A 16,680-nucleotide genomic window follows, 5' to 3' on the forward strand; every position below is an offset into this window, starting at 1 on the left:
ACAAAACAAGACCCTTACAAGTGCTGTCTACAACAGACTCCACTTCAGATTGAAAGACACACAGAGACTGAAATTAAAGGAATGGAAAATGATATTTCATGAAAATGGAAATAAAAACAAAAAAGCCGGGCAGTGGCACTTATATCAGACAAAATAGGCTTTCAAACAAAGGCTCTGTAACAAGGGACAAAGAAGGAACCGGCAATTCTGCTTCTGGCTCTTCCTCTAAAGAAACCCAAAACACTAAATCAAAAAGACATATGTATCAATATATTCATTGCAGCATTATTTATATTTATAATAGCCAAGATATTAAAGCAATCTATGTGCCCATCAATAGATGAATGGATAATAACATATACAATGGAATATGACCCAGCCATAACAAAGATCAAACTCCCGCAACATGAGTGGACCTAGAGGGCATTATGCTAAATGAAATAAGTCAGATAGAGAAAGACAAATAACATATGATTTCATTTACATGTGGAATCTAAAAGGAAATTAATGAACAAACAAAACTGGAACAGACTCGTAGGTACAGAGAGCAAACCGATGGTTGCCAGAGGGAGGGGGGGTTGGGGGATGGATGAAAAAGGAAAAGGGATTAAGAAGTACAAATTGGAAGTCACAAAATAGTCATGGGGATATAAAGTACGGCACAGGGAACATAGTCACTGATATTGTGATAACAATGTTTGGTATCAGATGGTATGTGATTTATCAGGGTGATCAAGCTGTAAGTTATATATATGTCTAATCACTATGTTGTACACCTAACTAATAAAATATTATACGTTGAGTATAATTGAAAAATAAAATAGTTTTTAAAAGCCTAATAGACGATATAAATTTACTTTGTACTTCACAGCTATTAAAAAGGGTATGTAGATAAGTTACTTATCAAAGATTTTCATCTTAAACATACATTAAAATGATCATCTTCAAATATATATTTTTGAAAGTCATGCTAGATGGGGGGAAAATCTTTTCACGTGTAAAGAGTTCCTGAATCCACCAAACTCTGTAATAACTTTAAGAACGGTGTATTCTCATTGTTTAGAACTGGTTTATTGTTGATCGCTATTACTACTGGCAAGCAATATGGGGGTCAGTTTTTCTCAAAACATTTTAGAGTACTTAAATCCTGTCTAAAGGACAGTTCTCCCAGGTTGGGGCTCGAAGAGGACAAGCAGGCCTGCTTCGGCCTCATGGAATGCTTGCCTCGCGGATGTGTCTGGGGTACAAAGCTTCTTCTTCAGATTTCCAAAATGGAGTTTAGTCCTTGGGAAATGAACTGTCAGCAGAAAGCTTAGGATTCAAGTTCATGAATCTGTTGCTGACAACTTGCTTAATGCAAGTTTCAGTAATAAAAGAATGCCTGTCCCCATGCTATAACTAAAGCTTCCTGATACTTACATGGGAGCAAACCCTCATCTGTGATGGCCAGCGGTGTCCTGCCTTTGTGTACTCTAGCGCTAAACTACCATTAATTCTGTCTCTTCTTCTGAGACCTTACTTAACCTTCATTTAGGTATCTGAACGTCTGTCATGGCCAGGTGAACCAGACAGACCTCACCCCTGCCTTCGCCGAGCTTGAAGACTAGCTGGGGGAATAGCTGTAACACAAGGAAAAAGTGTCTGGGTAATTAGAAGCCGATGGCTTTATGGAAACCCACTGCCAAGGCACACTCCCCAGTCCCGGAAGCCTTCCTGGAAGAAAGAGACTCACGATTCACATCTGCAGGGTAAAGTGGGGTTGGGCAAGTTAGGGTGGGGTTATTAAGGCAGAAGGAGTAGTATGTAAGCACCAGTAACCATGTGACCCCAGAAACCAGATTGGCTTAAGAACTCAGCCTCTGAAGAAAGATGAGCTAAATTCAAATTCTAGTTCTGCCTCGTGCTAGCCAATTATTTAACTTTACGCAAGTCAGTTAAACCTTCTGTGTCTCAAACTGGAGTTAACAGTAGCAACCTCATAGAGTTGCTATGAAAATTAAATAAGGTATGTATGTAAAGCACAGCGGCTGCCACAATGGCAACCTTAGTTATTCTAAAAAAAATAAAATAAAAAAATACCAGTCAACTGTGAGCATGGAGAACACCACTGCGGTCTATGTTTAACATTTTAAACCACATAAATATGAATGTTTCCCATTAGATGCCATCTAATTCTTTGGCAAAAGCAGCTTAAACAAACTAATCTTTATGTTTAACACATTTGTCAGTTTTCTATTCGAGTATTTACAAATTTCAAATGAGATGCTAATACAAAATTATATGAAATAAAACTTCATTTCAAAATCTTTGGGCCTTATGTCCCATCTAGACAAAGGCCTGCCGTCCAGAGCAAGGTTTCTGGGATCACTGATTTGTGGGTGAGCTTTAGCATCAGAGCACAGTTAGACATCAGGCTGCCTAACTAAAATCCAGTGGCTGTTGTTGGGAACCACCCTGCCTGGTTTCAGGAGCTGTAACCCTCCCATGGCTAAGGCTGAGTGAGTGGCCTTCAAACCATAAGCCACTAAGGAGACAAAGCTTATTCCCTGGCAAGGGCACCACCTCTGCCTCTTTTACTTCACCCTGCCTGGCCCCCAATGCTTGATCGGCTAGCCAATGAGGGTAGGATTCCTCAAGGGGGGAACGACCTAACACAGGCATGATCACTGGGAGGCCCCAATGAAGGACTTGGGGGCTACAGGAAAGGGGTGATGGACCCTCGTCCCTTGGCTTTGACACAGCCCGAGTCCTCATTCTATCTTTGAGAAGTCTAATCACTTGGCTGCCTTACTTCCCCTGCCTGACTTACACCTGAAACAATGCTGGTGGTGGGTGCAGCCCTGTGCTTGAAAGGGCGAGTTCCCTAGGGCGATCGGGCCTAAGAAAGAATATGTAAAATCCTGTGAAACCTGTTTTGTTTAGGACGCTCTCAATTAAATGATAAGGGTCCAAGCAGGAAGTGAGTTTGTTCCCCAAAGTTTATGGCCATTTAGCTATCTGACCCTGACTCAAAATAGGCCCTCAGAGTTCTTTGTATGTTATCCATTGTTTGATCCTTACTGCCTGATAATGATTAATTCCTATGCAAACTGAATCCAATAAAAGCCTCCCAAGGCAAGGGTCTGGGTGCTCTCCTCTTGAAAGGGTGGCCCAGGTGCTTGGAGGCTTGCTCTCCCCTTGAGAGAGAAGTCAAGAGGTCCCCTTTCCTCCACAGGACTCGGTAGTCCGTGTGAATTTATTTTGTCTCATCCATAATGCCACGGACACTGCGGGCTGGTGTCCGTGTCAGCTGTGAAACCAAAGGAATCTGAATGAACCATTTAGCTAATAATCAAATTATAGAAAATTAAAGCCAGAAACTTTTAAGCCTAAATATGGACATTGGGAGGACCCAAGGGCCAGTTGTGGATTTGTCACTAAACCTAAAACCATTCAGTGCCTGGCAGCATTCTTGTTGCCTCTGTTTGTAGATATAAATACTAAATCCCTGTTCAGAAATCTCACAGATTACACATTTTACAACAGAACACAGACTACAAGTCAAGATATAATACCAAAGGCCAATTAATTGCATGCAAAAAATATGTGTGTCACTCACCACTAACACTGCAGACAGAGTATTAAAATCTTTGCAAAGCTGATTGTGTCCAAGTTTCCAAGACCACTTCCAGTTCAGTAATTCACTAGGAGGACTCACAGGACCTAGCATACAGTTTCTTCACTGCTATGATTTGTTACAACAAATCGATACACAGTAAAATCAGCCAAGGAAAAGGGCACATGCAGCAAACTCCCCAGGCAACCAGCAGCGAGTTTTCAAGGCTCCTTTCCCAGGGGCATCACACAGGTTAGACTCAGCTCCCCGACAATGAGTGTGACAACACCTGTGAGATGCTGTCTGCCAGGGAAACTCATCAGTGACTCGGTGCCTGGGGTGTTCATTGGGGTTGCTCACACAGACACCTGCTGCCGGGCATGTCCCCAAAATTCCTCCCAGAATGCAAGCAGGTGTTCCCCATACACCATGATGGTTCACACAGACAGTTCAGGCACAGTGACATCGTGATGGAAACCCTCCTCATCAAAGCCAAATTCCCAGAGGCCAGCCGAGGCCAACCCTACAAGCGGGCCTGTGTAAGGACGGCAGTCTAGGCCTGCTGTGGTAACTCACTTGTACACTGTTCTATTTCAGTCAGCTGTAGCACCAAACTACGGGAGAAAGGACTTACTCTTAGCAGGTCATCTAGGTCCATCACGAGCCTGAGAGGCACTTTTATCCTGTATGTTTTTAGTATTTAAAATGTAGCATTTTTAACCCAAACAAGGATTATTTAAATTACATAAGAGAAAAGTTAGGATGGCCTTTAACAGTCACCTTACATAAAAAAACAGCTGAATTCTAGTCCTGTTTAGCTTTCTGAGCATTTTATTCTTTTGGAAAAAATACACTGAAAGTTCTGAACAAATAATACTCCTATACTGAAACTATCCTGAGACATCATTTAGCCCACTGAATGAGCAAAAATTCCAGACCCTGGTGACAGTTCATCTCACAAGTTCCCAGCAGTGGTAAGAATAAGAAAAACCCTCTCTGGGAGGCAATTTGACAATATCTACCAAAATTATACACACACTTTATGATCAGCAATTCTACTTTGCCAACTGTATAAACTGGCAGATACCATTGGCATACACAGTATCATTGCACACATGTGGAATGGCCTACACACAGTCATTTACTGCAGCATTGCTTAAGAGCAAGGATTGGCCGCAACCCAAGTGTCTGTCAATAGGTCACTATTTAAATTGTGGTACATCCATACAATGAACTACCCTGCAACCATTGAGGAAAAATAAAAAAGAACAAGGAAGCTCACTTGGTACTGATGTGTTAAAACCTCCTACATACACTATGAGAGAAACATGTACTACAGAGAAGTTCTTCATGAAGGGGGCAAAGAGGAGCTCACATTCATAGTTGCTTGTCTGTGCACAGAGAAACAGGAATGATGCCTTAGACTCTGACAATGAGGCTGGGAGGGGATGTTGGAGGCAGACTTTGGGCAGAATCTGTAAACCTCAAAAAAATGTACTAAAATGGTATACTTGAAAAGTAACTCCTCTTTCTTTTCTAAGCCCCAGTTACATCGACCTGGGATCTTTCTGTTTGTTTGTTGTTTTAATAATCTTCTATATTTTTGCAATGATTAAACTAGAACATGAGGTTATTTTCTAAATCAGGTTCCAATAACCTTCTTTTCATCTTGTGCCTGGCTGCTGTCTTCAGGGGGTTTTCCCCAAGACACCTGAGTGTGAGCCAAGTTCTCTGTACCTCCCTCCTCCCGTTTGTTTGCTGAAGACATATGGGAGTTTTTTTTTTAAAGCTCCATGAAAGCAAGGATTTTGTTTTGCTCACTGCCCTCTTTGCAAGACCAAAAAAAGTGTTCAACACAGACAAATTCTTCAGTATTTGTTGAATAAATGAATTCTTTTCTTTTCCTGGCTTCAATGGGAAAGACAACCAGGCAAAGGGAGAGATGCCATTGGGCTCAAACATTTAGAAGTAGTTGTCATTCCTGGTATTGTAATGGGAATACAATACCCATTCCAATATGGGTATATTGGTCAGGTCAGATTTTTGACCTGACCTGGTCAGGGGCTCTGGTCAGATTGCTGAGGAGCAGGAGAACCCCCATGAGGCAGAGAGGCTGCACTTCCCCAGAGAAGGGAGGGGTTGCAGGACATCCCAAGGCAGCAGATTGAAGTAGCAGCTGGTAAAAGAGCCTGCCTTCACTGAGAAGGGAGGGACCCTTGAGAGGGGCTGGGAAGTGCAGAAGGCAGCCGGATGTTGTAACCAGAGCTAGGGCTTGATGGGCTTCCATATCCCCGGGGAAAAGTAAACAACTAACGCAGCTCATGACAGTTTGCACAGAACCTGCACAGGGATGAATAGGTCACAACACATGTAACAAGGTGACGCCCTGCCTTGGGCAGCTAGAAGGCCCTCCTACCTGCTTCCAGATCATGGTGGGGGCCGGGGCAAGAACAGTGTGGAGATGATGTGCATGGTGGACATTAGCCCAAACTGGCTAACAAACTGGACACTCCCACAGAGCGTGGGACTTGGGGGTGAAAGATTTAAAATGGAGCACATATGAAAGCTTGCTTTCTTTCTTTCCTCCTCGCTAGTCCAGTCGGGGTTTGGGGGCCATAGTGTTCCGGGCCAGCAGGCACCGCAGACCAAGAGAGGTACCTGAGGCCAGGCTGTGACCAGGAACCAGCCAGACTCCACCCTGTGCACAAAGCAGTGGCAGCAGCTGCTATTGCACAGCCCTGCCCGGCCAGGCACACACAGACTCAAGAGAGGTGCCTGAAGCCAGGCTGTGACCAGGAGCCAGGCTGCCTGGCTAATCATGCTGCAGCCACCTGCATATCCCAAAGGACAGTATTTTTAATGGGAGAAGGGATTCCAGGCGCATCCTTGAACAGAGCTGGTAAAAGATGGAGGGATTATCTGCCTTTGGGTGTTTGAAAGGGAATGGGCTTTGAGGCAGAAACCTGTTATTCTTCTAAATTGTATAGCCTTTAAATAAACAACTCCTTTCCTTTTCCACCAAACCTCTGCCTCTGGAATCCATGGGCAGAGGGCAGCAGAACCCCGTGTGGCTGTGCAGTAGCAGTGTCAGCCCAATACAGGCATTAGAAGCCCAGGAACATTCCCAGAATTATTTTGAATTTTACAGAAAACAAATAACCCTACAGAATGCTATGCTGAATAGTGACTCAAATACTCATAAAAACTTATTTTTAATTAGGTTGGGATTACATGGCCCTGGGGTCCATCTTACAGCTGAAGTCTTTTTAGGCAAACACCACACCAACAAGTATTGACGACAAAGAACAGCTGTGATAAGAGTCAAATGAGCCCCAGTCATAAGGTGCTCATATATGTAGAGAAAAAAGAGAAAACATTTTGTACTAAAAATGCAACTGCTATCTTTATTTTCAAGAATAAAATTATCACTGAAATTAGATTCAAATTAGTACAGACAGTGAATTGACTTGCACAATGTCAATCACAAAAGAGAAAACCTCCTTCTTCCTCAGGGGGACAGAATAGGTGTAGCTACCACGCTGCTTTAACCTTGGTTTAAATAACTGCAAAGCAGAATAACATTGCTAATAATAATTGTAGTAACATTGCCAAATAGGGGCAGAGCTGACTGATGTTTCTTTGAAGATTTTTGGTGCCATAAACCTTTCCTAGTGCATCATTGACATAGTTACTGAGGGCTGTCTCTTAGCAGAAACGGAAGGAGGTTCATTGTTTTGATGTTACCACTCTTTCTCTTGCTGGCATTTAAGGCAACAATCCAGCAAGTGAGGAAGCATCCTCTCACCTGAAACAGCTTGAAATCTAGCCCTTTTCTGATAGTAAAATTGAAATTCTCATTGCTGAGGCATTTATGGAAATGAATGTCTTAACAGGAAAGAGAAGCCAGCAGAGAAACTGCAGGACAACTGGGAGGCAGCCAGCCTTCTGTTGATGGAAATTATACTTACGATATAGCGCCAGGAGATACCAGACCTACTGTATGCAGGTGGTGCCCAGCGATCTCACGCTGGTCCTCACAGCAGTCAACAACCCCAGTCTCGCAGTCGATCCTTTCTGCAGAGCAGTACAGGGCACAGGGCGACAGCTGTAAAAGGCGGAAGAAGTGAGAGGTTAAATAAGAATGACACTTTCTTGTAATGTTTTGTTGGTTTCCGGGGGTGGAGGTGAAACCAGGAGCTATCTGATACTGTCCCCAGGAAATGACTGGCTCTAACAGGTACCAGCATCTCAGGAGCAGGAAAGGAACTGGGCCCTTCATTTATGGGTATTTCCTTAATACAGGACAGGCCCTGCTCAGAGGCAGAGCAGACTCCCTTCCCTCACGACACCCACATTCTTACACAGGAACAAACTACGGTAACAGGTTAACAAAAAATTGTGATCAAGTCTCCTAGAGAAGTCAGTGAACATCAGAGCAAAGCTAATGTGGCTGAATTAGAGCAATCAGTGCCGGAGTCTGCCTGAGGAAATGCTATTTTCGTTTGGACAGTAACTGAATGTGGGTGGGAGTAAACGAATAAACTGCCACAGTCCAGAGGTCTCCTGTTCATGGAACCACAGTGTAAATATCCTATGGACACGCCCTGAGATCAACGAGGCAACTGCAGTCCCTCTCTCTCTCTCTCTCTCTCTCTCTCTCTCTCTCACACACACACACACACACACACACAGTAGTTGATCTGTGTGTCTTTTAACCGCCTAACAACCCATTTAGCAATCATGGGACATACACCTGTCTGCAACCAGAATTTGACTTTCAGTTGAGATGCCACTTTCACCAGAAATATTCAGCTGTTGGAAGAGGCTCAAGAATGAATGTGCCATTCATAGGTACAGACCCAAGAAAAATGAAGACATGAGTCCACACAAAAATTTGTATCAAAATGTTCACTGCAGCATTATTCGCAATAGCCAAAAAGTGGAAACAATCCAAATGCACATCGACTGATGAATGGATAAACAAAATGTGGCGTATCTATAAATAAAAATATTTGGCAATAAAAAGGAGTAGAGTGGTGATGCATGCTTCAACATAAACAACCCCTGACAACATTACGCTAAAAGAAGGAAGCCAGTTTCAGAAGAGCACATGTTGTATGACTCCATGTATGTGACATGTGCAGACAGGCAAATCCACAGAGACAGAAAGTAGGTTAGTGGTTACCAGGGCCGGGGGGTAGAGGCAAATAGGGAGTGAATGTCAATGGGTTTCTTTTTGAGGGTGATGTAAATGTTTTAAAATTAGACCGTGGTGATGGTTACAGAACTCTGCAAATATATCAAAAACCAGTGAAATGTTCTCTTTACAGGGTGATATTTATGGTAGGTGATTATATCTCAATAAAGCTGTTATGAAAATAAAAGGCCAAGAGTACATCTGAACTGTAGTATACAAATAAAATAAATTTCTACTGGTCAGAAACACCATGTTCCAGTAAGGCCCATAATAAGAGATAAGCAGCTTAGTTTTCTACTTCACTCACCTACAACACCCTCAGTGGGACTTGCATAACCCTTTGGAGAGACCACCCCACCCTTGAAGGATGTTTTTCTCATTTCAGTTGGAACCTTACTCCAGCTATAACCCTCCTTCTGGACTTCACTCACATCCCCACTAACCTGACCCTACTTCCAGCCACCGCCCTATTTCCCTGGATTACCATAATCTCTTCGTTAACGCCCACCCCAATTTTCCACAGCAGTCTTTCTAAAATTTTACTTTCCTATTTTAAACCCTTCAGAGGTTCCCAATATTAAGACATTTCTACAGCACAGAGTTTTTAGGAAAAAATAATGTGCACTCATATTCAGTCACAGGAACCGAAAGGGTCTTGTGGCTTGTGACATCAAAGGCACTCACACACACAGCCACCAGGAGGCCCCACGCTGAGCCTGCCCCCGTCTGCAGGGGCTGCTGCAGCGTGAACACCCACCAGTGACCTCACTGGGCTTACTTATGTACCTGCCAACTTGAGTGACTCTCTCATAAGGATCAATTTAATTACCCATTTATAAAGACAAGTGAAATTAGCTTAGAGCAGCAATTTTCAACTAGTGTTAAATTTTTAAAACACACAATACCTGACTATTTAGTCAGGGCCACTGACCTCTTTTCCTTTAGATTGTCAATTTTTTTTTTAAATACCAATAGCCAACACAACAATAGCCATCTGGTGTGAATGAATCAAAATTATACCTATTTTTTGGTCAGATGGGCAAAAAATACATATTTTTTGGTGTGCCACAGAATGTTAGTAATTAGTTTATGTGTGACATGAGATGAAAAGATTAAAAATTTCTGGCTTAGAGAAATACCTGATTAAGTGAGAACTAGGCTAACAGGGATTCATCAGGGAGACGCATCCTGAGGGTCCGAGGGCTTTCATGTACCTATACACAGCCACACGGAAACGAGCCAAGAGTGTCAAACTGGGAGAAGCTGAAAGTCAAAGTAGCTCATAAAACACCAACATCTTGTTTCTTAGGTAGGAAACCTAAGTCAAATGAAAGAAAAGCAGGTAGATGCTCTTGGTCCATAACTTAAGTCTGTGTACAGCTGTAATTGATTATAACGTGGTATTAATGATATTAATAATGCCATCAGCTCACACATTTTCAATTACATAGCTAAACGTGACTTTCACCTAGTCAAACTTAAAATGTGTGCCCTTTTCAAAAAGAATTAAAAAGGGGGTACATGGTAGAATAATCCCACTAGATGGGTGCTTTAACAGTGAAATGGCATCATGAACTCACACAGTGTTTTCTAATTATAGATTCTTAAATTTAAAATGTCTTGAAAGATCACTCTGTACTTTCCTCTGCCTAATACAGGCTGCACTCAAAACATCCTAGAAATAGGACTTCTTTTTAAAGCCCAGAGAGGAAGGCTGAACAAGAGATTAGAAAGCCCCGTGCCTGCAACCTCCGCTTTCTACAGCTTTTCTGTTGGGTCTTCCATGAAGAAACAACAGCCAACCTAGTTCTTTCCCTCATGACATGAAGTTGTTACTGTTCTGTCCACACTCCTGAAACCCCTCATAGTGCAAGTCATAAGGAATGACCTGAAGGTCACATACTATCATAACAGTGAAACTTAATTATTTAATTTCAGAAAAGCCGTTCAGACCTTCTGCAACAACAGGAAATAAACCCTTTATACCTTTGCACTGAAACTGAGAAAGTGTTTAATTTTGCTGGTGAACGAAGAAAGCCAGATCAAAAACGTGAGATTTTGCATCTTATGTATCAAAAACAAAATCATCGAGCTGCTCTCCAGAGCTGCTGTTACACACATTCCTAGCATTTTATAAGTGCCTTAAGAATGGAACAAAGATGGAGCTCTGAGTCCTGACAGTGTTAAAAATACTGAAAAACTGGAAACAACTGGGTCCAAAACTTGTGGACCACTTAAATGAACTGCAGTGACAGATGCAATGGAACAGTGAAATGCTTCTTTGCCATGTTTGGTGGAGAGTGACAACTTCATGATAGAGTTACGTGTACAGAAAATATGTGTGTGACTCTATGGATCCTGTTCTCTTAAAAGCTGCATGGGGAAGCATACACGTGCTGGGAAGACAATGCAAAATGTTAACAGGTAACAGATATATGGGTGACTTAAATCCTGCTTTTGCCTCCAGATTTAAAATGTTCTAAAGTAAACATGAATTGTCATTGTCACTAAAAAGTTACAGAAAAGATGAGTTAAAAACTTCCAAGGCAAATTTCCAAATATCAGCTACTATATTAACAGTCTCTAAAAAAGGTTTATTGCAATAGTCTGTTTAAATTATTTACTAAGGATAAAAATAGTAAACCTCAATTTTTCATTTTGGTCACTATGGGTAGGGTGAGCAAATAAGAGTACTCTGTTCTGAAAACTTAAAAGTTTTCTTTTTAGCAAGGTGCCATTTGTGGTGACGCAGCACCAGGTAGCTAAAAGGTTAGCCTCTCTGGGTAAATATAGCATAATTATATAGTACATAAAATTAAAGTAAAAATGTACAAATGTACTATGATTATTACTCTTGCTCAAACAAAGTTCTCTTTGAAAATAAAACAAACTAGAAAAATGAAAGTAGAGATGGATAAATATGAATTAAAATAGAAACAAATTTGGGAGGGGGTAGAAATGGGGCTCCCAGAGAGAGTTCACCTCTAGTCAGGGAGAGAGGATGTGTGTTGGGAGAGAGGGTTACTCTTCAGGACATACATGAGCATCATAAACCTAAAGGACCCTATAGTGTATATACCATAACTGATCAGGTTAACAGAATGTGCAGACTCGTTCACACCTGAGTAATTCAGTTAGAGCTAAACTTGTGCTAACTCTTCAGCTCTTGCTTAGGAAGTTTCCTCTAGATTCTTAGGCATCCAGGTCTCTTAGTTCTGTAATACATGTCCTCAATTTAAAAAAAAAAAATTTCCTCTCTCCTAATCTTTCATTGTCTTAAGATTTCTAAGAGGTTGCTTACTCGAGCCTCCTCACTAGCCACCAGCAGTTTGCTTCTCTTGTGAGAAACTCGGTTTAGAATATGAATAATCTGTACATACTTGAACTCTTAAAACTTTATTTGGTGTTCCTTGTCTGTTACTACCCGTATCAGACATCCTCACTCCAGGTTTCCAACATTTCTTCTAAGAAATTCAAAGCCAATTACATATTGGCATATTTATATAACTTTCTATTTCATGAAGCAGCATCTTTCAAGATCTTTTAAGTCTTTGATGAGGTACAATGTTTAGAGAACAAAATGATAGTCAAGAAATAAACTCTCAGGACCCCAAAGAGCTATTTAAGAACAATTAAAGTACCAAGAATTACTGAAAAAGAGGAAGAAAAAAGACAGAAGTGAAGTAAGGGCCCACAAGTTGAAATTTGTGCAACTGAACCTTAGCAAAATGAAGGAGGATGAAGCAAAGCAGCCAAATGTCTGAAATGATAAGCACATTTTAGGGGCAGGCATCAGAGGCAAGTAGCAAGATTAAAACAGGTCCTGCTGGTGGAACCCAAGGCATCGTTCTGGCTCTAATGGGTTGTCACCAAATGGATGGTGATGTTGACCAAGTAAATAAGTCAGTCACCTGCTACACCTGAGGACACAGGAAGGAACAGTTTAAGGAGTAAGCATTTTGAATACCATTATTAATAACCATGCTACTCTCTTGCTTTTGGAATATAATCCAGGCTTTGGATACTGAGATACCACCATGATCTCAGAATATGGTACTGTTAAGAGAAGGGTAGGCTTTGGCAGCACAGGGAAAAAGAACCATTGAGGTCCTCCACCAACTCTCTAACATGTAAAGCTTGTTATAGGAAAGATTAAAGAATAATTCTTATTCATCCTCACAGAAAGGTTTACAGAGAGTAAATAATCCCACCACATTTCTGTACAAACAAAAATGTATAAAGCCAATGCAAGCAGGTGTACTCTCTCCAGTGAGAAGAGGAACATTCATTTTTCACTTTTCACGGTACCTTGGTTAAACTGTAATAATGCATTACTTGGTGAGCCACTCTAATTGAGAGCTGTGGGAAATATGATAAAAACAAGAAGTAAAGGGGCTTTATGGGGGGAAGAACACTGGCAAAGAATATTTTATTATAATCAGGAAATCTGGTTTTAATCTGAATTCTGATGTTGCTAATCGTGAAACTTAAAAAAAAAAATCACTTTAGCAAATGCAACAAGCGGAAAATCAGTAAGGATACAGAACTCAACAATACAATCGATCGACTAGATTTAATGGGCATCTATAGACTGCTTCATCCCAAAACAGCAGAATACACATTCTTCTAAAACTCAGAAGAAAATTCACACAGAGCCCTGACTGGTGTGGCTCAGTGGGTTGGGCATCGTCCTGCAAGCTGAAATATCGCCTGTCCAATTCCTGGTCAGGGCACATGCCAGGTCCCTAGTTGGGGATGGGCAGAAGGTGACGGATTGATGTTTCTCTCACAAGCTGATGTTTCTCTCCCTTTCCCCTGCCCTTCCATTCTTTCTAAAAATAAATAAATGAAATCTTAAAAAATAAAATTCACCAAGATAGACCATATTCCAGGCCATAAAACACACAATGAATTAAGAAGAATGGAAATTATATAATGTCTCCTCTCAGACCACAATGGAATTAAACTAGAAATCAGGAAAACAGAAAGATAGCTGGAAAATTCCAAAATACAGTACTTGGAGATTACATACTCCTAATTAACACACATGGGGCAATGAAGAAATCTCAAGAAAATGTTAAAAATAATTTGAACTAAATAAAAATGAAAACATAACTTTTTAAAATTTGTGGATGTAGCAAAAGCAGTGCTTGAGGACACCTTATAGCAGCGAATGCATGTTTTCGAAAAGAAGGTCTAAAATCAATAACCTATGTGTATACCTTAGGAAACTAAAAAATGAAGAGCAAATTAAATTCAAAGTAAGTAGAAGAAATAACACAAAATTAGAGCACATATCAATGAAATTGAAAACAGAAAATCAATAGAGAAAAATCAATGAAACCAAAAGCTGGTTCTTTGAAAAGATCAATAAAATCAATGGGCCTCTAGGTAAACTAAGTAAGAAAAAAGGAAAGAGAATACAAACTACTAATATCAGAAATAAAAGAGAGGACATCACTACAGATCCCCTGGATGTTAGAAGGAAAATACAGGAAAACTACGAACAACTCTGACCACAAATTTGGAAATATAGATGAAATGGACCAATTACTTCAAAGATATAATCTGCCAAAACCCACACAAGGAACTAACCATCTGAATAGACCTACAGCTATTAAAGAAATTGAATCAATACTTAATAAGCTTCCAAAATAGAAAGCACCAGGTCCAGATGGGTTTACTGATGAATTCTACCAACATTTAAGGAAGAAATGATACCAATTCTCTATAATCTCTTTCAGAAGATAGGAGAATATCTCCTAATTCATTCTATCAGGCCAGCATTACTCTAATACCAAACCAGATAAAACTACAAGAAAGCTACAGACTGCCATCTCTCATGAACACAGATGGAAAACACCTCAACAAAATATCAACTGAATCCAATGATGTATGAAAAGAATGATATTCCATGACTGAGATTTATACTAAATATGCAAAGCTGGTTACACATGTGAAAATAAATTATTGTGAAGATGGAGGAATAGGTGGACGCACCGTACTTCCTCCTACAACCAAGATTAGAAAACCAATAATTTACAACAATAATTTACTATCAGAATAACACCCAGATCCGGCAGAGGATTTATCTGAATGGAAGTCGGGCAGCCAAGAAGTTGAAGTAGACGCATTCATCCGGACTGGTAGGAGAAGACGAGCCGGGCGGGCGCGGGGCTGGCGGCGCGCGGAGGTCGGGGGAAGGTTTGGCGCAAAATCGGCGCAAAATCGGCGCAAAAGCCATCGGGCGCGCAAGAAGGCAGCGGTGATCCCTGAGTACGCAAGCTGCAGCTGGCAGACCCAGAGGGGCAGCGATTGTGGACCAGGGCAGAACTCGAGGCCCGGAAGCCCAGACAAGGGTCTGAGTCCAGGGGAACGGAACTACCACCATTGTTTTCTCCCGCCCCGCTCCCGCCCCCACATATAACGTCATAATCTAGCGACGGGGGCGCCCAGCCCCGGTGAACACCTAAGGCTCCGCCCCCCACCGTAACAAGAGCGACCAGACCGGAAAAAAAAAGGAGAGGCAGGGGAAAAAAAAAAAATGTTTTCAACAGAGCAGATCAGTCCCCCGGGACTCATCCTTTTGAGCGACCAAGAATTAGCCAATCTATCAGATGCGCAGTTCAAAACACTGGTGATCAGAAAGCTCACAGAACTGGTGGATTTTGGACGAAATTTAGATGAAAGAATGCAGATTACCATAAAACAGATGCAGGAAGACACGCGGAGGAGAGCCAATAGTGAAAGGAAGGATTATGAGTCTCAAAACAATACAGTGGACCAGAAGGAAGATAGAATCAACCAAGCAGGAAAGCATGATGAAATAAGAATTCAAAAAATTGAGGAAAAGATTAAGAGCATCCAAGACACCTTTAAACGTTCCAATATCCGAATTATAGGGGTACCAGAATCAGAAGGGGAAAAGCAACAGATTGAGCACATATTTGAACAAATAATAAAGGAGAACTTCCCCAATCTGGCAAAGGGAACAGTCTTCCAAGAAATCCAAGAAGCTCAGAGAGCCCCAAGGAAGTTGGACCCAAGAAGAAACACACCAAGGCACATCATCATTACATTAGCCAAGGTAAAAACGAAGGAGAGAATCCTAGAAGCAGCAAGAGGTAAGGGGACAGTCACCTACAAAGGAATTCCCATCAGACTGTCAGCTGATTTCTCCAAAGAGACCTTACAGGCAAGAAGGGGCTGGAAAGAAATATTCCAAGTCATGAAAGACAAGGACCTACATCCCAGATTGCTCTATCCAGCAAAGCTCTCATTTAGAATGGAAGGGCAGATAAAGTGCTTCTCAGATAAGGTCAAGTTAAAGGAGTTCATCATCACCAAGCCCTTATTTTATGAAATGCTAAAGGGACTTATCTAAGAAAAGAAGATAAAGAAAAGACATGTATAGTAAAAGGACAGCAAACTCACAAATATTAACAACCACACCTAAAGCAAAACCAAAGCAACTAAGTAAACAATTAGAACAGGAACAGAACCACAGAAATGGAGGGCACCTGGAGGGTTAGCAGCAGCGGGGTGGGAGGAGGAGAGAGGGGGAAAAGGTATAGAGAATAAGTAGCATAGAATGTAGGTTGAAAATAGATAGGGGGAGGGCAAGAATAGTACGGGAAATGTAGAAGCTAAAGAACTCATAAGTATGACACATGGACATGAACTAAAGGGGGAAATGTGGGTGGGAGGGGGGTACAGGGTGGAGGGGAGAGAAGGGGGGAAATGGGACAACTGTAATAGCATAATCAATAAAATATATATATATAAAAAAAAAAAAAAAGAAAATAAATTATTGTAACCTATCACACATCAATGGGCTAGGGAAGAAAAATCACATGATCATATCAATAGATGCAGAAAAAGCATTTGA

General features: G+C 41.3%; 1 protein-coding gene across 2 annotated transcripts in view; it reads right to left on the reverse strand.

Annotated features, from left to right (window-relative positions):
- The window catches only part of SGMS2 (sphingomyelin synthase 2), an 84,160-nt gene that overhangs the window by 46,960 nt on the left and 20,520 nt on the right, over positions 1 to 16,680 (reverse strand). For both annotated transcript variants that reach the window (XM_028507623.2, XM_028507624.2), the window contains exon 2: positions 7,564 to 7,700. The gene's annotated coding sequence lies outside the window, so the exon portion shown is untranslated. The remainder of the gene's footprint in view (positions 1 to 7,563; positions 7,701 to 16,680) is intronic.

Source organism: Phyllostomus discolor, chromosome 1 (genome assembly GCF_004126475.2).
Source record: "Phyllostomus discolor isolate MPI-MPIP mPhyDis1 chromosome 1, mPhyDis1.pri.v3, whole genome shotgun sequence".
Lineage (NCBI taxonomy): Eukaryota > Metazoa > Chordata > Mammalia > Chiroptera > Phyllostomidae > Phyllostomus > Phyllostomus discolor.